Below are 24812 nucleotides of genomic sequence, written 5' to 3' on the forward strand. Positions count from 1 at the left end.
CTCTTTATCTATTTCTTCTCTGTTTTCCTTCGGGCCTGTCTTCTTCCATTTGCCTCTTACATGTGTTGTTGTGCTGTAAGGTTCTATTCTAGATCTCTCTTTCTTCCTCTACAAAATCTTCTGGGTATCAAGTACCAGCTACCCTGTATGCCTATGACTCCTGAATCTTTCTCTTTAGCCCATACTTTTTCTCTGCTTCAAATCCACATACATAACTGTATTTTTAATTAATTTTTTTTTTTTGAGACAGAGTCTCACTCTGTTACACAGACTAGAGTGCCATGGCATCAGCCTAGCTCACAGCAACCTCAAACTCCTGGGCTCAAGCAATCCTCCTGCCTCAGCCTCCCAAGTAGCTGGGACTACAAGCATGCGCCACCATGCCCGGCTAATTTTTTTTCTATATATTTTTAGTTGGCCAGATAATTTCTTTCTATTTTTAGTAGAGACAAGGTCTTGCTCTTGCTCAGGCTAGTCTCGAACTCCTGACCTTGAGCGATCCACCTGCCTCGGCCTTCCAGAGTGCTAGGATTACAGGAGTGATCCACCGCGCCCAGCCCATAACTGCATTTTGATTATTTCCACTTTATTGTCCCACAAACATACCCCATACGTGTCCAAAACAAAACTCATTATGTTTCTGCCCATCTTAACGCCCTTATATTGGTGAAGGAACTACCATCTACTCAGCAGCTCATGCCAGAAACCTGGGCATCATTCCTACCTTTCCTCTACCCTCATTCCCCATATTCAATCAAGCAAGTCTCACCGACTCTACCTCTTGAGTATCTCTTAAATCCATCCATCTTCTCCATCTCAGTGGCCATTTTCTGACCACCATTGTCTCTCATCTCGATGACTATAGCATTCTCCTCATCAATCCCATTGATCAGACCTGCTGCCATTCTTCACACCACAGCTGCATTGATGACATCATTTCCCTGGTCACACTCTTGCAACAGCTTTACGTTGCCCCAGCTAGAGTTCAGACTCTTTGCAATGACTGATAAGACCCTTTGCGAGGTGGACTCTGCTCATCTCTTCAGCCTTCTCCCTCCCTCCTCTCTCTGTTGTGTCCCCAAACACACCGTGCTCTACGGACATGGGGAGTCTTCCGGTCCCTGGGATCAGCCATGCTGCCTCCCACCCTGGGCCTGTGAGACTGCTCTCTAAGCTCTTCACTCATCTTTATCTCTATCAACCACCTCCAAAAAGCCTTCCCTGATCCACTGAGCTCCTGCTAGGTGTGTTTCCTATATGATCCCTTCTATGGTTGCCCTGTCAATACATTCAGTATCTCCCACTGCACTGACCTCTGTGAAGGTGGGGGTCCTGTCCCTTTCATGGGCATTCCCTGTACTTAGCAGAGCCCGACACGTGGTGAGAACATAATCCACAAATGTTTACAGATTGAGCACATGTATAGAAGTCACACGTTACCTTGTTTAATAAGATAATTTCTGCTCTTTAGCCAAAATTAATAATAGGACAATAGACTATTTAAAATATTAGGATTGCTATGGGTATGACGTAGGCCAGTTGGTTACTGTACTCAGGAGCCCTGTAGCCCCGCAGAGGGAACTCGGTGGCTTTCACGAAAAGAAGAGGGTAGACAGGGAGGGCAGACGGTGGAGGAGGCTCATTGGGCAGGATTCTGGGTCCCTAACATGCTTTTGTCCAGAACAGCTCAATTTTTTTTTTTGTCTTATGCACTGGGGTGCCATATTATATTTTATATGGGGGAAAAGAGGAAGAAAAAAAAGAAACAAAAGAAAAAAAAAGCTCTGCTCTAAGTAGGCTATCAAAATAGGTCTAAAATGGCCAAGAACACTACACATTGGAGGCAGATCTTGTGGTCACTACAACATAGTCTATACTGGTATTATTCCAGAAAAGTATGGTAATCTTAAAAAAACTGTCTTAGTACTATGATATGTATCCATAAGTTTGTGTGTTTTATTAAGTCAATTGTGTTAAATGAAACTACTAATTGACATGTGATTACTAAAAAATTGTGACAATTTTTTAATCTTTTGTTTTTTACTTCTTTTCTGAGTATGTCTGTTGTTTTAGAAGACTGTATTTGCATACAGTAGGACTTTTTGCTGAGTAGATGAGGAGAAACATATATAATCAAACTTAAGAAAATTAAATTAAGCCTGGCACTGGGAATTTATAATCCTAATCTGTTACCTCCACTAATGCATGGGCAGAGATTTTATACCTTACAGTAGTCTAGTGAAATTCTATCCATAGCCCTGTGTTTTCCACTTTCCTGACATTGGAGATGGTAAAATGTTAGCAAGATCGCTGTTAGAAGAGAAGGCTTAGGAATTAAATATTCTTTATTAGTCATTCATTCAAAAATATTTATTTAGAGCCCACTGTGTGCCAAGCACCTGCAACATTTCTAGTGTTTCGAGATATGTCAGGGAAAAAAATAGAAAGTCCCTGCTGTTACAAAGCTCAGTTGTGATTGGGGATGGGGGGGGAGGTGACAGAGAGGGAAAGAGAGACAGAATAAGTGAATAAACAAACAAGATAATTTTTAGGAGTGATGAGCTCTATGGAGCCAGCAGAATGACGACGTGCTGTGGATTGATGCGGTGGGAGCGTGGAGGTGAAGCGGCCCCGCTCTAGCCAGGCGGCCTCTGGGCTGAGCTACATGCTGGGGAAGGACCAGCCGCGAGGAGGGAAGAGCCTCCCCGGGGGGAGCAGCGAGGGCCACTCTCCGCCGAGCCCTTCCCAGCGCGCCCCCCGGCGGCCAGGGCCTGCGGCGCGGGGGATGCGCTCAGCTTCCCGGGCCGGGCCCCAACAGCCTGCCTGAGCCTAAGGGGACATCACGGAAAAATCAGTGAGGAAGGGAAGAGGGGAAGAGTCACAACCGTTCTTTTAATAAGAAGTTATGCTTTGCACCTTAAGATTTTTTTTTCATCTTAAGATTTTTTTTTTTTTTTCATCGTAAGATTTAAAAGAGGGTAATCTTAAAACTGGGTAAGACATCCAAAATAACGCAAAATGGCCCTAAGACTTAAGGGGGTTTGATGGAAGCGTGCGCTCACGCCGCGTGGCCACGAGAGGGCAGTGTTGCCCATCAAATGTGAGCGAGGCCGTCAGTCCCGCGAGCAAATCACCTCCCGCCTCCGCTTCGCGTCCCTCCCTTCTCCCCATAATTCCACCCTTAACCCCCTACTGTTTACCTATCCACGAGCACAATCTCAGTGTTCTGGATGAGCTATACGTTTAGAGGGACATCTCTGATTCTTTAGGGAAAAATAAAATCAGCACATTTACCCTTGTTGCAGGTAGTCTGACTGGTCCCCTAGCCGCGGACTCTTTGAGTGGACGTGGGCCTGCCGGGCAGCGGTTGGTGCGCTCCGCCTCGTTCTCTGCATCAGACCCATCCTTGCGGGAACAGGTTAACAGTTTTAGCCTAGAGCGCCAGGAGCTTTGTTCCTTCCAGGTGTTGTGAACTGTCAGCGGGTAGGCTTGGTGGCAGCAGGGGACCCCTCTGGCCGACCTGGCCGCGGTGGATGCCAGGGCCTTGCTCGCTTCTTTCTGTGCAGCCCAAGCTCCAGACTCCTGCATCCAAGCTTTGGGTTCTCTTTCGTTTTATTTCTTAATTGGGACCTTTATGAAAAAGCATGCAGGGGAATGGGTTCACCAAGAGAAAAAAGGAGAAAGAGGTGGCAGAATTTTAGCTACAGCCACACCGGCAGAGTAAATATAAGAATTTCAAATATGATGTAAGAATTAAGTGCAAAAAAGGGTAAAGATTTATAATATGGACACTGCTTCCTTCCTTAGAAGGATTCCAGGCATCATAAAACAGAAACTCACATCGCTTGGAACATAGGCAATTTATTCATCCAAATACATTTACTGCCCTCCCTTTATGTGCTAGGAACTGGGTGTACATCCGAACAAGACAGATATGTACCCTGCTGCCATGCAGCTTATAGTGTAATTAAATAAGAATGCAAACGTGATCAGAAATCACACAAGAAGGTGTGTGTGTTGGGGGCGGTTCAAGGCTGGAAGGAACCTTAAAGATCATCGTCTCCATTTTGAAGGTGATGAAATGGTGGCTAAGAAATATCATCATTGATCCAGGGATGAAACAATTGTTTCATTTAAGCACTAAAATTTGCTCTGAGCAAATAGGAAAACACCTATTACCAGGATTACTTAGCTTCCAGTGCTTGATAAAAGAAAAGAGATTAGTTAGGAGACGGTAACTTCTTTTGGGGGCCACTAACTTATTGAAAAATGATCATATGGGTCCTTATATTATGGACAAGGATGGACAATGAGACAATCTTCATATGACTACTTAAATATCATTAGCCCTTCATGAGGTGAAGCTACATAGTATTAATTTGCATTTCAGTGAAGGGATTTCTGTGTGGCCCAAGAAGATAACTTTGTTTAATCTAACTTAACGTAAGGATAGAACCAAAAGAATCTGGAAAAATGTTCAACTCTTTTAAAGTCTAGCATTGAATAGCCACTCAGCCAATATGATGGCTGACTCTTCAGATGGAACCCCTGCCCCTACCCACCTGCTTGGTCCATTCAGCTCTTTTTAGTAGCATGTTCTGAGTCCTACATTGACTGCCCAGTTGTCTCAATATCCACTTTTTGCTTATGTGGACATGTCTTAAAGGAGAGAAACAGAAGAGAATATTGCTAAGAAAAAGCAGCCAGGAGGTTTGAATATGTTGTGTCTTACTTTTCATTAGAACATACACTCCTAGAGCTGGAACTGGCTCTTGGATTTTTGGTTCTGCCGGTAGCACACTGTGCTCAAGAAAAACTAATCCATCATCACCAGGACAGAAACGCCTATCCTGCCAGAAGCAATACTTCCTGTTCGTCCCATACAAATCCAGTTAGAGTGTTAGGGTGTTGTAATGGACACAGAAACTAAAGAAAGTGGCAAAAACATAAAATCCCCCCAAATATCAAATAAGAAAGGGACCTGGGAAAAAATAGGTAAGAATGGAAAGCTACTACTCATTTTGGTTTTTCCTCTTGACAGGAGAAACTCTTTCAACTTACCCTCAATGTACAAAACTTTGACCACAAGGGTGGCATCTTGGACTGCCCACATTTCCTGGTCAGGCTGGGTCAGGGCCGGTCAGGAGGCACCAACCCTCTTCTTAACAGCTCTCCCAGAGGTCACTAGGAGCAGTGCTCTCGGCAGTCTTGCCATCCGCCTGCCGCCACCACCAGGGCACCAGCTCCTGAGTTCTCTTTGCTCAGCTTTGCTTGGTCAGAAAACAAAAATAACATTTCATCTGGGAAGAGATAAATAGGAAGCTGGCAAGAGAGAGCAAACTAATGACTACAGAGAAGCAAGGGAGGGTCGTTGTGGGAAGGAAAGCGAGACAGGCCAATTGGGAATTCTTTCTATGAGGAACCCTCTTGAGAACTGATTAAAAGCTACTAAGCCTTTCTCCAGACCACAAACATGTGCATATGGACACGCAATTCTGCATATAATTTCATCAATCCCCATCTCACTTATACGTGAGCATACCTCTTTTTCTAAAAACTTAAACTCCAGCAGCTATAAGATTCCAAACCTTAGTACTAGCCAAAAAATTCTGGAAAACTCTTTAATCATGGCAACTTTTATATTAAAGAGTCATAGTAATCTTGTATGTTTCAAATACAATCAGTTTTAGAAGCAATTCCTAGAACACTAAGAATGGTCAAAATGGACAATGAGGGTAGAAACACTCGTTATCGATGTTCCTTTTCATGTTGCAAAGCCCACCTTGTTTAAGGTTTCTACATATTCAGTTGCCTAAAAGTAATTTTGTTTCAAAGAAAAAAGGCTTCATTTTATTACCAAATTTAACGGGGCTCAAATCACTTGATGTTTGACTATTCAGGGCTCTTTCAGGAAAATAAAAACCACAGAAGAAAACGACACAGTCCTGTCCATCTACCAGGCTCACACATGCTGTGTCTTGAATGGAGGGCACATCTCCAAGTTCAATTAAAACTATGCTAACTGCAAATTACACATTCTGCATCAGGTTCATAGTAGGAACGTGAGGCTCCTTCTGATCTCTTCCTGAAGGTAGGTCTAGGGCCTTTGGCTTATGTTCTTTAGAAGACTGTGCACAGAAGAGGTTTCAATCAAGGATGGAACAAGCCGGCAACAGTGCCTGGATCACCTGCAGCCAAAGACACAGGAGAAATGCTTGTTCCCTGCCCCATAGCGTGTGCAGGGGCAGAGATAACAGCTGGCAAAGAGAAAATGTGGGAGGAAGTAAGGGGAAATCAATAAAACAGAGATGAAAAAATAATGTGTGCTTCATGCCATGAAGGAAAATCATGATGAAGGCCTAAGTTAACTCCCATAATGCTTTCAGGGATCAGAGAAATGACACTGTCAAAACACAACATTAGTTTTCTGAAGCCTACAGGCTAGATTTTATTTATTTAAAGTTAACTCCCATTTTAATACAAAAAAAGATAGCATTTTCTACATCAAAGGGAAAAAAACTTTTCCTAACGTATCCATTTCTCTTCTGAAGCACATGAGCTGTTGCTACATAATGTTTTGTGGTGTTTTCTCAACTGTGCCAGCTTTTCTGTGTATCAGGAAATGCACAGTAAACAGACTCAAGCCTGGGTCTGCTGCTTCTCAGTGCCAAACTGGCCATTGTTTGATTGTGTGTGTGTGTGTGTGTGTGTGTGTGTGTGTGTGTGTGTGTGTGTAAATGCATTGTTAGTTTTAACTAAGATCTACATACGTTCCATGAATGATGTTTCAGAGCAGGAATGAGAGAAATAAGGATCAGACATAGCTATGGAATCAGTCCCTGGTAAATTGTACAAAAGTGCAATTTAAGCTTTTAGGAGGGTAAGGCTGGAGTAGCCTTTGGGGAATGGTTCAGTTTTCCATGGTGACCATTTTGTACTCCCTGGAAGTTCAACTGGTGGTTGCCTGGCTCTGATCAGAACTTGACCTTCTGTTGAAGATAAGCACTACCTGTCTACCAGTTTTCTGGGTATGGTTTCCATTGAGAATAGACTAAAATTACCATCTTTCTGAATTTCTGGCTTTCCACTATTCTCCAGATATACTTTGCTCATTTCTTGCGAAACAGAGTTTGTCCTTTGTATTGGGGTGGTTGAAGGAGTAGGATACAAGCCTGGAGCTGCCAGGGGCTACCATTTGGAGTCAGTCTGAGACTGAAGCCAGTGCAGAGGAAAGCAGAGCCAAGCGATGGAGAGAGGAAGGGAAACCAATTGAAACTGTAGAGCCCATGGTTCCAGCCATGCCTGAAGCCCCAGGACCACCTCCCTCAGTCAGTTTGCGCTGGGCTTCTCTCCTTGGCAGTTGAAAGAACCGTCACTGACTCAGGCTCCCACATGACACAACCTGTCTCCTCTACCCATTTAAATATGACCCATCCCTCAAGGCACAGTGCAAAGCTCACCCCTTCTGGAAGCGATGCCTACTTTTCTAAGTTCCCATGGCACCTACCATCTATGCCAGCTACTTAGTACTTATTACTCACATTAGAAAGTATACCTTTGCCAATGCAGTTACGGATCTCTTCAGTGCTCTGGTTGACTCCAAGTTTTACTCTTTGGGGATCTCCATAACTTCTTGTACATCTGGTATTTTGCAGCAGCCTTACCAGTATTTATTATTTGAATTCCTTCTATCCTCTTATGTCCATCAGAAGGGATTTATATACCTCAGTACTATGGTCCCTAACCCGTGGGCTGCAGACTGGTACCATTCAGTGGCCTGTAAGGGACTAGGCCACAAGGTTTGGCCACCCCACCCCCACCCTGTCCGTGGAAAAATCGTCTTCCAGGAAACTTAGAAAACTGTGGGGTGGGGGGGGGGGCCCTAGGGGAAACAGCAGGAGGTGAGCAATGGACAAACCCGTGAAGCTTCATCTCTACAGCCGCTCCCCATTGCTCGCATTACCGCTTGAACTCCGCCTCCCCCCTCAACTCCCTGTCTGTGGAAAAATGGTCTTTGGTGAAACTGGTCTCTGGTGCCAAAAAGGTTGTGGACTGTTGCAGTATACACAGACATGTAAGCATAGGAGAACATGAAGGAAACTGACATTGGGGCAGACTGGGGTTCATGTTCATGTAGGAAACTTTCAAGAGAAGGGTCCAGTCCCTTAGCAACAGTATGAGGTAGACTTGTTCATATGTATCTCATCAGGCTGTATGCTTCATAAGAGCAAGGACTGGCTCTGTTTTTTAAACATTGTTTCCAGTGCTTGGCTCAGTGTCTGACACAATGTATGTGCTCAATAAATACTTGTTGAATGAATGCTACATGTTACAGTGCACGGGGCTCCAATCAATTAACTAACCCTTACCAACATGTAAAGCAAACAAAATAATCAAGGAATGGCTGGTTCTATGAAGCCAACACCTTCTTTCCATTATTCTGAGCTCTTTCTACCATCACCTCATTTCTCCAAATTACAAGAATAAATAAAGCCATTCCCCAGGATGACAGATGAGGTGTAACAACAACAGCATGTTTGGAATTTCCAGGTCTGCATGAAAAGTGGTATGAATTCCAGATCCGACAAGGAAAGGCTTCCCATCAACAGAATGAGTGAATGAAGGAATACGAAATTTCCAATCAGAGATTTATAGAAAACAACTGCATTGGAATGTTCAATATACACACAAAGAATTCTGGGTTTAGATCACTCTTATTTTCTTAGGTAATATTATGTAGCATTAGTTCTATAGAAGGTCTATGTATCATAAATTGAAGAAAACACAAGACGCTTTTCCTTTAAACTAGTTGATTCTCTTCCACAGAAAGTGTGAATACATATCCCTCTCCCAACATAATACTTTCCATTCATTCATTCATTCATCACATGTTAAAATTATCACCCTAAAAATTTATATTTATTTTGTCATTGCTCTTAAAAACATTCAGTTGCTCCTACAGCATAAAATCCAAGCTAAATCAGGAAGCCACCAAGGCCATCAATAATTTGACCCCAATCCACCCTTTCATATGTGAACTTTTCCCCTGTTCCCCCATACAAGCCTGAATCTATTCACCTTTGTGTATTTACTGTCTCGCTTGTCACCTTTGTACTTCTGAGTCTTCTGCCCATTCAAATGTGTGTTTTCTTTTATGTAACATTCTTTAATCACGCCAGCTGGAGATACGCTGTCCTTCCTCAATTCCTAGAGCATTTATGGCCTACACCACTTGTTCCTTGTGTTTTCTCAGCATTTCATGTGAGTGTATTTTATGTCCTTTACTATAAACTCTTTAAGGGCAGAGATCACATCTTGGACTTCTTTGCATTTTGCTTCACATATAATGTGGGTTATTTCAATGATTATTATGGTAATAATTCAGGTTAATACATAGCTAGGGATTTTCACTGTTCATGCCTGGGGAGGTTTTGCCCTTTTCCAGCTAGTAATGCCAAGTGCCATAAATTTTTCAAATTTGTAAATATCCCTCATGACTGAAATTAATCAGAATGGCTTTCCAGATTTTCTGTTTTTACAAAGATTTTAATATACTGAGAGCTTTATAAACCAATAAGCAAAAGACCAAATACCAAAAAGAAAATTGGTAATGGGATATTATAAGTTAATGAATAGCTACTAAAATATGAAAAGATGTCCATGTTTACAGAAATAAAAGACGAGCAAACTAAAATGAGACTCCATCTCTTACTTCCGAGACTAAGATTTTAAAAGAATGAAAATTGCCAGTGAAAGTGTGGAGAAAAGAGTGGAGAATAGGAAGCTATATACAATGGTGGTGGAGTATAAATTTAACCTGAGGGCTATTTAGCAATATACATAAAAATTTAAAATTTGCCTAATCTTAGATAGAAGAAGTGCACTTTTAGAAATTCTCCCAACAGATATACTCATTTAAATGCACAAACATACCTATACATTAAAAGATGTTCATTGCAGTGTTATATATAATAGCAAAAGACTACCTAATGCTCTTCAGTAGGGGATTAACCCAAGGTTAAGTTGCAAGCTATGGGGGGGGGTAGGATGAATCCACGCATGCTAACTCCACGTTTATAAACATAAGGTTTTACTGCTGCCAATGGAACTTACTTAAGGCTATTTTCTTAGAAGTTAAAAATCCTTTATAGACATTGTTCTGGTTTGGGGCCAGAAGAAAGAGCAGTTAAAAATAAGTCATAAACATTACTACAGTCATTAAGCCAGTCAACAATAGAGACAAGAGTAGAAGTCCTGTCTTCCTGACTCTCAATCATAAAGCACTCTGCCATTTCTCATTTTAGTTTTGAGTTGACATACATTTATTTAACTTGGTTACATCTCTGCAAAAAAAAAAAAAAAATATATATATATATGTTCTAGTGAATCTTTCAGGGTGTTCTGATAGCTGTTCTGTTTTAAAGTATGTCTGATAATGATTTATACATTAGATTTATTAAGAACACATTCATTACTTTGGGGCCTTTGGTGGGTCTTTAAAGGAAGAATATGGCATTTTCATCCCAGAAGTTAAGATTCCCCATAAATAGCTAAGAGATGGCCCACCTTTTGATGTCAGATCAAAAAATAAAAATAAAAAATGCTGGGAGAAGATGAGCGGACCTGGCTTCTCTAACTCCAGGTGCAGAAGTAGAACCACCACAGAAGATAGTCTCATCTCTATTCCTTGTGCATCAAAATTTCAAACTTCTTCTGCAAAGGCAAGCAACTGATTCTTCTCCTGCCTGGTTTGACTTATCAAACTCCCATTACATATGGACAAAATGTAATTCTCAAAATAAGATATAAACACAAATGCCAGTGTGCCTGATGTACTTAAGGAAGAAAGCATGACTGACAGTACAAAGCTCTTTCAAAATCAGCATTGGGTGCAACAGATTCATAATTCCGTCTAGGAAGTCAGCTCTAGACGGGGCACTAGACGGACAGAACATAAGGGATCAATTCTCTCCCCCTGTCTCTGTTTTCTAATTAAATTTTAGTACATACCAAAAATAGTCTAGGGTTTGGAAGAGAAAAAGGTAAAAAGGTTGCAAGAGTGCAAGACTTTAAGATTCATCTCTGAAAGCTAGGCTAATATATCAACCTGGATTAGTCTGCCAAAAACATGAAAATATAAAAACATCATAAATTAGTCAGATGTCCATGGCTGTAATCCATTTGCCTGATGCCAGATGTACTTATGATAGGAAAAACAGGTGGCTTTAAAATAGCTGGAAAATGTTAAGTACGCATATAACAGATTTTTTTATTTTAAGTATCAAATGGGTTGGTATCTTATTAGGGTTTGCAGTTTAAAGAAGTGGCTGTGATTTAACTTGGACCAATGATAAGTTTTCCCATTTTAGGATTTCAGTGTTCATTTAGGGAACTATAATACCATGTAGTACAAATCCTTTATTAAATCAATGTATACATTATCTGAAATAAAGGTTTTATTCAATCACTGTATTTTGATAGACTAGAATATTGCACACGGGTAGGAGATAATGGATTGAAGAGTGTCCTTGAAGCAGAGGAGCTCAGACCTTCTTTCTTACACATCCCCAGGAGACGATCCGTTTCCGACGCCGTCAAGACTTCAGAAGGCTGGCAAGGACTACGAGCCAGCCCTATGTGGTATAACAAATCAGCACATGAACCAGCTAACCATGTAACTGGTGAGAGGGAAAAATGCAATCATTTCTACTTAAAATCTCTCAATGTCATCTTTTAACCTATTTAGGGTGATCGGCTCAGCTGGCTTTATGGCGACCCAGCCACGTGTGTCAGAAGGACTCACTAGAAGCCATCACCATAGTTAGTAAATCTGTTTCAGCTCTCTGCAAGCTCTACTTGCTTAGCTTGATCTGTGCATCTCTCTGAGGGCCCCCAAATTAGGGAAAGAGCAGGAAGAGCTCTTAGGAGAGATAGGAGAAGGAGTGTGAGACCTACTAGGCAGAAATGCACAAACACTACATAGCCAGAAAAAAAATATGCTAATAGATATTTTCACAGCCTGATACACTTAAGCAAGAGGGAAATCAAGACTCATTAAAAAAAAAATGCTCACTTTCCCATAACTGCCTATAACTTTCTTTGTGCACTGATAGAGTCTTCTTACATTCCTTTGTGTTTTGGAGGCTGGAATAGTCATCAACATAGGCTAATTTTGATACTTATGATCACTAAATCCTAAATTCTTCTGGCAAGAGGGCATGGCTAACAAAATCAAAGAAAATAGAATAAAGTTGACTCATGTGTGTGTGTGTGTGTGTGTGTGTAGAGAGAGAGAGAGAGAGAGAGAGAGAAGTTTAGAACCAAAAAGCAAATATACATTTGTGTACCCCAAGAGCAAAACCTTACTAGTTAACTATTGATGTGAGGATCTGTCACCTAATGACAAAAATTCCTTAAATTTTGAATCTTAAAAATGTCTCCTTCGATCATTGTGGATTCCTTGCAGCCATGTGCTGGATGCATGCCCTGCTACAAGATCTCTGGGAAATGCTCTTTGGCTGCAGATCTGGGAAATGATGATGAAAAAACATACAGTAGCACAAGTTGTGTAAAAAGATGGTTATGCTACTTCTAGAACATTTAATAGTTATTTGCATTTATTTACACACATAAATGGCATCACCATATTGACATAAACTGTTTCTGTTAAAAGCCTGAGGAAGTGAAAGGGGGAAGCAGGAGAGAAAGGAACCAGGGAGAAAGAAACGAGAAGGGCAAAGTCGGTAGCCCCTCACACCCCACAACATTTCAAAAACTATCTCTTCTACCAGGAGGATTTCAAATTTTCCCATCTCATAAAAGGAAGGGAAATAATTCTTGTTTGGAGAGGACTTACTTTATGATCATGTCTTTTCATTATTTCCCCACTTTTTAGCACATGAGTAAAAAAAGGACAAGGGTTGGCTACCCACCTTGGGAAGCAAGGCGGGCCTGAGGTTGGGCCGCTCCACATCCAGGTCACAGTCAATGTTGCCTCCACTGCATCTTCCACCTGGAGCTCCGAAGTGATGCTGAAATGCATCGCACTGCATGTGATGGCTTTTTCTGGCCATAGTATGAGTGATTTATGAGAGAGGAGCAGAAATAGGTGAGTCCTGCAATACAGAGTGTCTTCACACTGCCTGTCCCTGACTACAACAGAAACCAGGGGAATGTGCAGCACTCTGAAAAGGCTCTCAGTCATGCTGTAGCACACACAATGCTCCCTGCTTTGGCCATAGATTAAGGTCCTTTTGAAAGGCTAGCAAATCGCTGTTTTCTTCATATGAAAGGAGCCATTCACTCAGTGGGTGTTTGGTGGGCCCTGGGGCCAGAAAGTAGGCTGATACACTAGGCAGCAAGTTCCTGTTTCCATTCTTAAGGAGGCTAGCTAGCACTTGTCCAGTGGAAGTGCCTGATACATGCACCTTTAAATCCCTTGCTCAGGCTTTTAATGATTACAAAACCCAAAAAAATTTATTTACAAATTTATATTGTTTTCCTTTCCTCTCAGTACTGGGACAGGGGCAGCTTTTCCACTTTCCTCCCCTTGTACTGACAGTGGGGCTCGGCTGTGGACAATTTCAACTCTGTAAGAAACCCCAGAATTTTGAAAGCACTATTTTATTCACTCACTGAGGAACAAATCTCCCATTTCCAAAATGAATAGACTTGAGGTCTAGACCGTAAAGGCCTGCAGAAGTAAAACTAGGTGCGGAAGAGTTGCCCTCTGAAGAAGCTCACCAAAAAATAGTGCGGGGGGGGGGGGGGGGGGGTGCGGCAAGAGTGGCTGTTTGCTTGCAAGGATGAATGCGATGAAGGATGTTATTATGGGCTCAATTGTGTCTCCCGCCCCCCAATTCACATGTTAAAGTCCTAACCCCCAGGGCCTCAGAATGTGACTGTATTTGGAGACAGGGCCTTGAAAGAAGTGATTAAGATAAAGTGAGGTCATATGAGTGGACCCCAATTCAATATGGTTGATGTCCTTATAAGACGAGGAGATTAGGACACAGACACACACAGACACATGGGGTGACCATGTGAAGACACGATGAGAAGACAGCCAACTACATGCCAAGGAAAGAGGCCTCAGAAGAATCCAAACCTGTCCACAACTTGATCTTGGACTTCTAGTCTCCAGAACTGTGGGAAAACAAATTTCTACTGTTTAAGGCACCCAGATTGTGGCATTTTGTTACAGCAGCCCTAGAAACTAATATAGATTTGAAAGTTTTGGTAATTTATGAAGTAGTATACAAATGCTAGCTATCACCATTATTATTATATTACTGTGTTATCTTAGAATAATATTGTTATTCTAAAAAGAAGAGTGAAGGAGAAGAGCTACCATGAAGGAGGTGGGCAGCAGAAGCCAGGCTGGACATTCAGAAACAACAGGGTTCAGTAAAATGTCAGCGTTAGGGTTACGGTTAGTCCACATGATAAGGAAGATGCTGAGAGAACTAGAGAAGCTCGAGGGGAAGAAGAGCAATTACTCCTTGTTCCGTGTGGTGAGTGGAGGTGGGAGAGAGGGGAGTGTGCAAAGTTTTCATAAAAAGAAAGTGAGATTTAAGCTTCAAAAATGGATACTTTGCCAAGTAGATGAGGTGAGGACAGAGGAGGAAACAAGTTCAGGGACACTGATACACGAAAGTGGGCCAGGTAGCTGGGAAGAGCACACACCGCCATGGCAGGACTGGAGCCCGTGGGAGCTGCTGGGAGGAGGGGTTGGTGCTGTTCTGTGAAAGCCCGGAGTGCTGTGTGGAGGGACTGGGACTTGACCAGACAGGCAGCAAAGAAAGAGAGTATATTATTTTTTATTGTCTCAGTAGATCTTTATTTTCTCCTTTTTATCTGTTTTTCTCACTTTCACCTCCACACCTTTACCCAGGCTTCAGATGCCTTCTCTCTCCCAGCCTACCAAGTTCCATCAGCCAAACAGCCCCATAAAGGAAACCTTTTCTGAAGATTTAACTGATTTTCCGTTGCCCCCCAACCCCGCCAAAGGTAATCAGTAGCCTGTATGTCCTAGACTCTGGACAAGATTTGTCACCAATTTGATGGATCTTTTAGGGAAAGTCACTTTTGCAATTTGTTAAGACTGATAATAATGGTCACTCACAGAGGTCTTGTCAGTCAAAGTGTGTCGATTGCGTGAGTCAAATGTGTCTAAAAGTTGTTCTCTGGTCTGGGCATTCTCTCTCTCTCTCTCTCTCTCTCTCTCACTGCATCTGAATTAAAAAAACATCCATCAATTATGGAACACAGCCAACAGTTAAATACAAGTTGTGAGATTAATTGGAAATGTATGCCATTCCTTGGAGAAGTTTCAAGAGGAAACTTTATTTATTTATTTATGTATGTTTATTTTTATTTGTATAAATTTATATAAATAAAATAATTTATTTATACAAATTGTATTTGTATAAATTGTATAAATGTATGGGGTACAAGTGCAATTTTGTTACATGCTTAGATTGTATAGTCTCACGTCCCTAATCCCCCAGCCGCAGACAAGTACCGGTCTGTGGCCTGTTAGGAACCGGGCCCCACAGCTGGCGGTGAGCGGTCGGCAAGAGAGCAAAGTTTCATTTGTATTTATAGCTGCTTCCCATCACTTGCATCATCACATAAATTCTGTCTCCTGTCAGATAAGCTGCAGCATTAGATTCCCATAGGAGCATGAACCCTGCTGTAAACTGTGTGTACGAGGGATCTAGGTTGTGTGCTCCATATGAGAATTTAACGCCTGATGATCTGAGGTGGAGCTGAGGCGGTGATTCTAGCACTGGAGAGCAGCTGCAAATACAGATTATCATTAGCAGAGAGGTTTGTTTTGCACAATAAATGTAATGTGCTTGAATCATCCTGAAACCATCCCCCTGACCATGGTCCAAGGAAAAATTGTCTTCCATGAAATTGATCCCTGGTGCCAAAAAGGTTGGGGACTGCTGGTATAGTGGTGAAGTCTGGGATTTTAGAGTACCCATCACTCAAATAACATATTGTAGACATTAACTGATTACTCATCACCCATCTCCTCCTAAACCCTCACCGTGCCGAATGTCCGTGTCTATCATTTTGCTCTCTGCGTACATGTGTCACATTATTTAGCTCCCACTTATGAATGGGAACATGTGGTATTTGACTTTCAGTTTCTGAGTTGTTTCACTTAAGATGATGGCCTCTAGTTCCATCCATGTTGCTACAAAAAACATGATTTCATTCTTTTTTATGGGTAGATAGTATTCCATTGTGTATATATACTACATACTATTTATCCAATGAGGAATCTTTATTGATTCATGTTTATTTATCACAAGGAATAATGAAAGTCACCTTCATCCTTTATGCAAAATAAACCCTCATCACATCTACTCAAATGGCTCCACAGGGCCTTGTGACTATGGTGGGGAAGCGGAAGGACACTGAGGAATATGCATCTGAACAGTCATATGGTTGAGTAATGGGCTAAATGTCTAAAAAGGCAGAAATAGTCTCATTGCCACATTTTCTGCTCCTGTGTACCAACTTGTAAATTAGAAGTAAATGTAAATGCCTCTGATTTCTAGCTCTATTTTCAGTACACTAATAAAAGCTTCCATTTTGGCTAAGAGTTTCTATGTTCTCAGAATTCATTCTTCTAACAAATCTAAAAATAACCATTTTATAATTTTAGTTACAGAGGGCAATTCTTGGAGAAGCAGTATAAATGAAGTGGTTAGGAATAGAGCTCTGGTGTCAGGTTACACAGGTTCAAGTCCTGGTTCTATGGTTTATAATGAGCTTGCCTATATCATTTTAATCTCCTTGTGCTTTAGAGAATCACCATGAAGATTAAATGAGATAATACAGGCAAAATGCATGCATGGCACAATAGTGGGTGAAAATAACAATGTACTATATAGAAAAAAAATTTGTACTAAATTCTGGGCCTCAAATAGATTTTGAAAGCTTTAGTATACATCTGGCTCTTTCCACATGGATGACGTGAGTTGACAGGGAAGCCATACAGAATGCTGGATGTGACTTTCATTTATAATACAACTACAGCTCCTCTGGTCAGTGGGAAAGAAATGATGCTCATGTAATTGACCAACCACAATACCAGAAAAATCAGTCTATTTGCAAGTTTCAACAAGTGGCTCAGAAGAAGCTGACTTTATACAGCTTTAGCAGGGAGCTAAAAGGTCAGGGAGTTTGTGTTGACAGAGAATATTTTTGAACCTTTCAAGTAAAACAGATGTTTATGCCTAGGTAGAAAGGTTGATTTGGGGTGTTATTATTTAACAAAAGGGCTGCAAAATACAGTATTAAAATCCTTAGTGCAGCTTTGCACCAGTGAGACAAAGACGTTTCAGAATGGTGCCGAGAACAGTTAGGAAGAAGAGCTCACTCCTCAAACAGAGTGGTAGAGTACCTTCTTGTTGATCTAGGTGCCAAGCCAGCATGCCACATGGATGATTTCTCCCCTGAGTAAATGGGCCACGGGTACCAGAACCAGCACACATGCCACCTTCTTCATCTGTGCTTCTAGCAATGTCTGGAACTCTAAGATGGAAAAACAGAAAAATGATGAGTATTCACTGCTGACCTTGCATAGAGCAGGTACACAATCAATAGTTGTTGAATAAATTATGTACCACTGCAAAGTTGATTTCTTTGGGGCTGAGATGGGAATAAAGACTCTTGTATTTTGTAGGGGTTCTGACAACTAGCACCCATTGTGTCTGGTCCTGTGGTATGTTTTGCCTGAGGAGTTTTTCATGATCACATCAAATGGAACTAATGTTAAAATATTTGTGAGATCCCCCATGTTTCTAGTTTTTCATCTTAGCATAAATTCTACTTGTAACATGATTGAGATAAAAATGTCTTTCCCTAGATCTGGGAATGATATTCAGGTTAAGGTTATTTAAAATAAAACAAAGGAACACAACTCTAAAGAAACATTTAGGACAAAATCTAATGATGATTAAAAGCAACAATATCAGAAAGCACTTGCCTTAATTCGATGATGTTAATAAGAGAGGTGAAGCATGAGATACTATACATTATAAACATGGGGCTAGGGAAAATATTAAGTATACAATTTTATTAATAGGTAATAAAAGCACAAGAAGAAAACAAAATTCTTTTCACAATATAATTCAACTTCAATAAACATTTCTCATATGGAAGAATTTCCTCTCTAAACTGAGAAATTCTCTTATAACTAAAGCTGTCACAAAGTTGCCACATTAGACTAACAACCTTTATTTATCATTGGATAATTTAAATTTAAATTGTCAAGAAATGGAACTGATATTCATAAAATTTGCCAAGACAATAACTGTTTGATACACATTTGACAATCTGAAAAATACCACAGCTTTAAGAAAAAAAGGAAGAAAACATTTTTATTGCATTGTCCAAAGGGAAAGCAAACATTTGAATATTCTTTTTCAAAGAATTCCCCACCCCATGATTTCCAGATTAAACAAACAGCTCAGCCACTTTTGTTGAATTTATAATACATTTGCTTTAAATATCTTTTAGAGTAATTTTATCAGAGTTCTTTTTACATGAATCCTGCCCCAACAAAGGGTTAATGTATAGTTAATGTCTTATTGTAATGACATCTAGTTATATACTCACAATGATGCCCAATGTCCAATCATTAATTAAGAGTGTGGAAGAAACAATTCTTTAACTGGGTAAAAATTATAATGATAGGAATTAAATATTTTGAATATATGTGGATTAATAAGACTATCCATCTCTAAATTTATTCCACATTGAATTATTGACACTAGAGGCAAATATTGACAGAGTTAGGGCTGATCAATATTGAACCCTAAGGGTCAAAGGACTTCATGTTTGGCGCAATAAGCAACTTAGTTTAGGTATTACAGTGTTTCGGTAAAGTAACAATTATTAAGGGTCAGGCAAGGTTTCTATTATAAACTCTGATTTGCAGAGGCTTGTATAGTTCTGGAGTCTCCAAAGGCATGAGATAGTATGATCAAGCAAGATGATAGCTTGGAAATAAATAAAGAGAATGTGGGTCATTAAACTCAGATTTGAGAAATTAAATTATTTTTATTCTCCAAATTCAAAACCTATCTCTTCTTACCATCTCCACAGACCTTTTACGAAATCTCTAAACCCAGGAAGATTTAGATGAGAGGTAAATCTCATTTAAACTTTTAAATAGCTTGAAATCTTTTCTTTTGAATATTATCTAGCACATTCACATAGGCTATAAATTATAAACACTACCAAAAGGAGTCTGTATAATTCAACGAGATATGGTTCAATGAAACACCCTCTATACTTCCACTTAGTCCTATGCAGAGTATTAGTACCACATGGAAATCATGTTCTTCACTCGAACATACTTGATCATGTTGTCCTACTGAATTGCTTAAAGTTGGTTTTTTCAGCAAATCTTACTGTTTATTTAACTAAGAAATAGTGTTTTAATTATTTACTTAAATTTATTTGGGCACATTGTGATTTGAGCTTCAAAAAAAAAAAGCCTAAACAATAAAGTAAATGTAATATATACCACATATCTTATAATAAAGTAATAATGAAATAATAATAGGTAATTACATAGAAGTATATGTTGCCTGGCTTAGAACTCAACAATATATTTCATTTCCTTATCATTTTTTGAAAAATTAACAAGAAAAAGTTTAAGATTATAGACTTTGGACTTAAGGAAAGGATGGTACACTTGAGCACAGAAGAGAGGCCCTAAACTATTAACTTGGTATTTCTACCTATACTGGGCCCAAATAAATAAAACTTCTGAGTCTTCAAGTCTTTCCTTGGGCAGACACTAAGTGCTTTGTCCTCTTGTGACCTTTCTTCTTGAATTTAGAATGTATAGATACATTCAAACAAGAGAAGTGGGCATTGATCAGCCAGGGAAGAAGCCATGCATTTTCAGTTTCCATTACATCAAACAAAATACTCATTAGTGCTTGGCATTTTCCCAAGCAGACACGATCTAGGTGTCCGCTGAGGCCTCATTGTACAGTTAAGAAGTTTAAAAAGACTTTCTAGACATCAGCTAGGGACAATTAAGGGATGGGTAAAACTACTCCAGGGTAAGAAAGCTAGAATTACTGGAAACAAACACACATTGAAAATCAACTGCAAACTAGATAAACTATCTTTACCTTTAAGATCAGTTAGATAGTCCAGGAGAAAAAGACTAAAGATCCCTCTGCTTAATAATCATTACCCACTGTGATGAAATCACAGTACACTTTACTGTGGGAGTATTCAGTCATATTAAAAACAAATCATGTCCAGATATACGGTAGAAAAAAATAATTTCATAGAAATCTGTCATCACAATATTCTTGTTCCCGTCATTTACCCAAAAAGGTAAGTAAGTGCTACTAACAGGTCATAATAATGTAAGTTAGCTCTGAAATCCATATCCATTAAAAACTGTTGAAACATGTTGCATTGCTAAACATCCACCCCAGAATCATCTAGACCAGCTTTTAGAAAATATTACTGACAGCAACTACTGCATGCAGATCAGACTTATTACAAACTCTTTTTTCCAAGTGTTTCCTTTCTTCTTCATTCTTTCTCTTTTTCTCCATCCCCCTCTTTCTCCCATCCATCCATCTTATCCACCCAGATAGACATTAGCTATCTGCCAGGCACTGTGCCAAGTGCAGGGGCTATGAGAGTGAGCAACATAGGCAGGGCTTAGGTGTATAAGAGGTTACGGGCTAGCACATGAGGCAAAAGCTTCTATATAATCTTTGTTGCTGCCAGTATTAAAACAACTACATTTGAGAAGTCTTAATTCAAGACCAGTACCATGAGTTAAACTTCAAAAATAATTCATGTTACCTGTTCCTCACCCTCTGGGTAGGAGAATGGAAAGCAAAGCTTTTCATGTCAAAATTTCTCTTATTCTAAGGAGACATTTGTCTTTCAACTTTGGCTGGTATCTAATTTGCCATGAAGTTCAAGAAGCAAATGTTAAATATAAATTCTTTCTCAAAAGGATGCTGTATAATCTACTCACAAGGAATGTATGAAAGAATAGGTAAAAGGAAGGAACATATGCTTATCATGAAAACCTCCTTGAGGTTGCCACAATATACTTTCCCTGCTTTTCAACTCAAAGACACCATTCTATCAGTATGTAACACGGATCTTTAAATCCCAGAGCTAATAATGCTTCCCAGCTACAGCTGGATGCATCTGACAAGCAGCATGTACTAGGAAACCTCACAGGGGATAAGGTTCCTAACAGTCAACTAAGAGTTCAAATCCCAAAAGAGGTGCCCCTGGTGTGCAGAGCACTTAACCCTTCGACCAGTACCAACATGACTATTCACAAATTATTGATGTCCCTAAATCCCTGGCAGATTGCAGACAGTTTTTGTATCCATTGAAGCTCAAGCATATGGCCACTAATGGGATAGATTTTTTAAAATACATATATACACATTCAGTCTTTGCTACATGAATGTGAAGCCACTGAAATGCTAGAAGGTGATTGAACTGGATGGAACACTGTTAAATACATGCTTAGTCTCATGTTATGGATCAGTTCCATTGACATCTATCTGCATCCTCAGTACAGTTTAATTAAAGCTGTCTGGAACAAATCTGCCTCTAAATGATCGGCAGTGCAATGAAAAGGTGAAAGCTGAGGAGGCTCCAGGCCTTTTTTTTGTAAAGCATTCAACTGATTGTCTCTGTGGTTAATAACAGCAGCAGGGAAGAAATTCATAAAAAAAAAAAAAAAAAGACAAAGCTTCCTCTGATGTCATCTTGAAATACCAGAAGCTGAATTAGATAATAACCAGATCTTAAGAACTCAAACTGGACTATGTTCTGGTCCAAAATAGACATATTTTTTGGGTTCCAAAACAGTAAATAATATAGTAAGCTTTCTTATTAGTGATTTGTTCTGCAAAATATAACTCCCAAATTGAACTATTCTGCCTAAAATAGTTCCTTAAGACAATTTTGCAACTAGGTGGCAGCTACATCATCTATTTAATTTGATTTTATAGCATATAGAATAATAGCATGGCAAGGGGATAGTTTCAAACAATTAAAATATTTATTGAATACCTTGATGTTTCAATACTTGTAAGGTGCTAGGCAAACAAAATAAACAAAATATGGATTCAGGGCATAAGAAATGTGGGACATAGTTAAGAGATTGAATCTTAAATAATTATACCTAGTACTTTTCTATGGCATTTTCTCCCCTTTATTATGATTTTTTATTTAAGAGATGTAAATTAAATTACGTTTGTTCTTTAATATTAGAATTAATTGTACTTTTTAAAAGTATCCAAAGGACTGTGTCATGTTTAAATATTTCATTCATTGGCTTCTCCACACAAATCCATCAGTCATGGTATAAGCTTTTCCTCTTCATTTAACATCCATTTGATATCTACCTCATAGGACATTGAGTTATACTTTGTGCCTAATACTCGTCTGCCTCAAAACAAAGACTGTCTCTCTCTGTCCATTATAACATGTTCATCCAAGTTGGTGAAAAGTTAATAGTAGTACTAAACCAAAAAAGCATCTCTAAATTCACTTAGGATGCTATTCAGAAGTGCAGATTATTTTAGTTCTGATGTCAAATAGAGTCAGACCTAGAAGATATTAAATTGAAGCAAATAAGTCCTAAGTTAAAGCCTATTAATCAGGGCATTATTATTGAGTGCTTAGAGCTCACTGACACTGTGGTGGGAGCTCTGGGGAACAGGAAATCAGCACAAGCTTCTTCAATGAACTTACAAACTGGGAAAATATACACATTGAAAGTCACCAAGGAATGACAGAGTTAGATGAGCAAAAACCAGAATGATGTTGAGAAGCTTTCTGAGGAAGATGACACTTGAAACAGGCTTTGAAGAATGAAGCCAGATGTCCAGGCCAAAAATATCATAGCAAGCTAGGTACAAAATTGCCCTGCTTTAAGTGGATGCTTTGTGTTGAGGACTGTGTCAGTTGGGGTCTAATCAGAAGAACAGAAACCACTTTAGCTTATTTTAAACAAAAGAAATTTAACACAGGGAATTGACTTTACAGGTGATGAAGGGCTTGGGTGACAAATAGAAGATACTGTAGCAATTCAGAGATTAGCTACTTCAGGGAGCTGCCAGCAACCCTTGGATTGGAGTGACAAGGGAGAAGATGGCTTCTGGAGCTCAAAGACTAGCACCATTCAGTAGAAGATGGAACTAGAGAAGGCCTAACCAGTTGGAGCTGGAATAATGGAGGAATAAAAATGCAATCATTGCCAGAGATCTGCATGAAGCAGAGAGAAAAAGTATTCTAATATAAAATAAGGTAAGATTGTTACAGCACAACCCATTATATATAGTGACTTTTTAATATCAAGCATGGAAGTTTAAACCAAATAGGCAAGAGGAAGCCATTTTAGGTTTTTGGGGAGGAGACAGACAGAATGAAGTTGCTATTTTAGAAATACATGGCCAGAGTGTAGAAAAAGATTTGAGGCACGGTGGCTGGTTAGGAGGTAGTAAATAGATTTAAGATTGCCACAAACTCTTTGACATTCCTCCCCTTGAAATGTGGGGTATATTTCCTTTTCCCTTGAGTATAGGTTGGCATATGGAAGAAGTGACGAAACCAGCCTTTAAGAGAGGACTGGCAGATTCCAACTTGGTATCTTGGAGCCCTGAATTACCATACAAGAAGTCCAACCATCCTGCTGAAGAGATCATGTGGAGAGGCCCTGAGACTATAGGGCAGGCAAAAGGGCCCAGCTGAATCCAGTTGTTCAGTTGTCCCTCACCAAGGCACCAGGTATGTGAATAAAGCTGTCTTAAACCCTCAAGACAAACCCAGCTGCAAGATGAATTCCAATGAGTGATTTTTGTTGATGTCACATGGAGCAGAAGAATCACTTGGCTGAGCCTTGCCCAAATTTCTGATTGACCAAATCATAAGATATAATACAATCATTGTTTTTTTAACTCTCTAAGTTTTGGGGTAGTCTCTTATGCAGCAACATATAACTAGAATGGAGGCTATGCAATAATATGAACATACCATGATAAGTCCCCAAATTAGAGTTATAGCAGTAGGAATGGAGAGGAGGCACATATTTTTAGGAAGAGATCCTGAGCTTATCTTTGTATTTATAATGGGTTGACAATTTTTTTTCTGTAAAGGGGCTCATAGTAAATACTTTTGGCTTTGTGGGCCATATGGTCTCTGCTGTTACTATTTCACTCTGTCATAAGGCAAAAGAAGCTATAGCCAATAGGTAAATGAATATGTGTAGCTGAGATTCGGTAAAACTTTATTTACAAAAACAGCCATCTGACTAGAATTGGCTGTAGGGCATAAATTGATGACTCTTGGTTTATAACATTTGAGGTACTGAGGAAAACTCAACAGGAGATATGCTATATCTACATGGCACACAGGAATGGAGCTTTGTGACATGTCAGGGCTGAAGATATAGATTAAAGCATAGATAAATATTCTGGAAGGGGGACTAGGACACTGGTGTTGTATCTTTTTAAAGTTACTTCTGCTTCGTTATTTATTTTAAATGAAATAATTATCCAATAATGGATAATTGGTAAACACATTAGTGGGCTGAGGGATTACTTGATCTTTAAGGTGGCTCCATTGAACCAGGGAACTTATAATACAGAGACAATCAGAGAACACAATCAAATGTATTTTCAGATATATTAACAGTAGCCCTGGGTCCGCTGTCAATGGTTTTCAGATTTGTACAATTTCAACCCAATGTATTTTATGAGTAAACTGAACTATTCTAG

General features: G+C 39.7%; 1 long non-coding RNA gene across 4 annotated transcripts in view; it reads right to left on the reverse strand.

Moving 5' to 3' along the window:
• Nucleotides 1-6102: 6102 nt before the first annotated feature.
• Nucleotides 6103-24812, reverse strand: part of LOC123621852 — a 63592-nt gene continuing 44882 nt past the window's right edge. Inside the window, exons 4-7 of one of the 4 annotated variants that reach the window (XR_006729286.1) lie at nucleotides 17423-17553; nucleotides 15125-15233; nucleotides 12933-13115; nucleotides 6103-6188 (exon numbers count right to left, since the gene is read on the reverse strand). This is a non-coding gene — a long non-coding RNA (uncharacterized LOC123621852). Of the gene's footprint in view, nucleotides 6189-12880; nucleotides 13116-15124; nucleotides 15234-17422; nucleotides 17554-24812 lie in introns of those variants that run through there. The other 3 variants (XR_006729288.1, XR_006729287.1, XR_006729285.1) reach the window with 3 other exon arrangements.

Source organism: Lemur catta, chromosome 1, assembly GCF_020740605.2.
Source record: "Lemur catta isolate mLemCat1 chromosome 1, mLemCat1.pri, whole genome shotgun sequence".
Lineage (NCBI taxonomy): Eukaryota > Metazoa > Chordata > Mammalia > Primates > Lemuridae > Lemur > Lemur catta.